Source organism: Charadrius vociferus, unplaced genomic scaffold (genome assembly GCF_000708025.1).
Source record: "Charadrius vociferus isolate BGI_N301 unplaced genomic scaffold, ASM70802v2 scaffold36, whole genome shotgun sequence".
NCBI classification, from domain to species: domain Eukaryota; kingdom Metazoa; phylum Chordata; class Aves; order Charadriiformes; family Charadriidae; genus Charadrius; species Charadrius vociferus.
In genome coordinates this window covers 121,205-123,367 of record NW_009649047.1, presented here as the reverse complement: position 1 = coordinate 123,367, position 2,163 = coordinate 121,205, and positions in this window count along the sequence as shown.

Sequence of the window (2,163 nt, the reverse complement as noted above, 5' to 3'; positions counted from 1 at the left end):
TCCTGCTGATCACTCAGGCATATGCTCTCGGTATCACCTTTGAGCAGGTCTCACGTGGAAATCTTAGCCTTTTGCATAGTTTCTCCAAGACACAGCCTTTCTTCTACACCTGCATGGATAAAACTCCAATCCAGGTGCTTCCCATCTTCCATCCTGATTATGGCTGTAACCTTTGGTGTAGCCCTCCCCAAAACACAGATGGGTGTGATGGAGGGACACCTAACCTGGTGGCCCTTCAGAATCATTTCTCTACCAACAGGCTCCTGGGAGCGTGCCAGGTCTGAGCCCTCTTCACTGCAGGAGAGCTTGTTGGGAATGTACTGATGGCCAAACTGTGCCCAGGGCTTGTTTAGCTCAGTGGTCAATGGTCAGCATTAAAAGCAAGGACATAGTAATTTAACAGTGTAGACAAAGGAACTTGTTTAATTCCCTCCTTGATAGGAGGGATTATCCATGTCCTACCAAGGTACTGTGCCAACAGTGAGGGTCTGGTAGATGACAGCACCAGAAGAGAAGTGGTCAATCCTTCAGATACACTGGAGATTGAAGAGACCTACAGGGTGACTCTGGCCCCCTGTGATAAGATGGGATGCAGCACACCTGCCTGCGCTGCCAGACAAGGGATGTGGGCAGATGAGCCCAAGCAGAATCATCTCAGTGACCTGGTCCAGGAGCTATCACTGATGGTGCTGGGGAAGGAAACCAAAAATCCCAGCCTAAGAGTGACAACCACGAGTGCACAGGGAGCTGGCTGACTTGACCAGGACATGGCTGGTGTCCACCAAAGCCAGAACCAGTTCTTTTAACACCTCGGATGTGGGACATGGGCCAAAAGGAAAGGAGGTGAAGTATCTGTGGGCTGGATCCCTCCATCCGTGCTACAGGGTTGTCTTCCATTCCTCTCTTTGTTTTTCCCCTGGGGTCCCCATCTCTCTGGTGCAGGGTGAGATATCATGTGACGATAAGAGCTTGGTAATGGTAGCCAAACTTCCCTGGCATTTGCAGGCATGGCTTGAGCAGCCTTGAGAAGAGGGGAAAAGAAGAGGTTGACCACAAGTCTTCTCTAGAGGCAGTCCATCTTAACCAACCCACCACTAACACCAATGACATCCTGAAGGTGAGGCTGTGCTCATGGTACCGCTGACAGGTCTCCAGCTGGCATCAGCGGGGCAAGGTTGGACCACAAACACTTGGTGGTGAAGCCCAACCAGGTCCTGTGGAGGAAGCAATGAGGGAACCCGGGGGGCTGTGTGATCTGTCCCTCAGCATCCTCCTGCTGATCTGGTTGTCTCCAAGCATGCTCTAGAGATGGATACTGTGCAGCCTCCCCAGATGGGTCTGGAGGTGGACATGTGGTCACATCATGGGCATGACATGGAGGGTAGGCTATGAGCAGGTGGTGCCTGAGATGAGCCATGACAAGGGAGAACCATGATCCTAAACTGCGTCTAGTTAGTGAAAGAAAGGTGGGTTCAGCGAGTCATTTGTGCATGGGCTGCATGAAGGAACAGACCTTTTTCTTTCCAACATAACAAGAAGAAAGTGAGTCACATACAATGCCCTGCCATGTTAGTATTGTGGCCTCTTGGCCAAGGATGCCAGACCAACTTCTCCAGGCCTGATCAGAAAGCCTTTGGAGGGAAGGGTAGGCTCCCTTGTGGGTTGTTGGGTGGTAAAGTGCCAACAATAAGGAAGTCTGGGTAACTCCACACATGAAAGTGGCAATGCCCAAAGCTGGGTCAGCTCCAGGACTACTCTCCAGGAATTGCTGGGTCCAGGACTGAGTTTGTTTCCTTTGCTGAGCCACCCAAGGGGTGGCATCACTGGAACAGAGAAGGAAAGAAGTGAGAGCAGAAGCTAGTACCCGAGGCATGGTCTGCTCCTTGCAGTGGCTTTGCTTCCTTCATACATATGTAAAACAGCCAAACTCCAGCAACAGCACTGTTATGATCAGTGTTGGGTTTGGGAGAGCACTTGGTTACCCATCAGTCTCCACCTCTGCCATGGGCAGGCTGTATGACCTCAGTCACATCACCGCACCCCCTCTCCCCTGCCTGCAAGCCTGGAGATGAAGAGAGAGATGAACAGGGGTTCACAAAAAGCGGTGGTGGCCGGGTTGTCCTCCCCGAAGGGGTGGGGAGGATGTTTTTCTCAATGGAAATT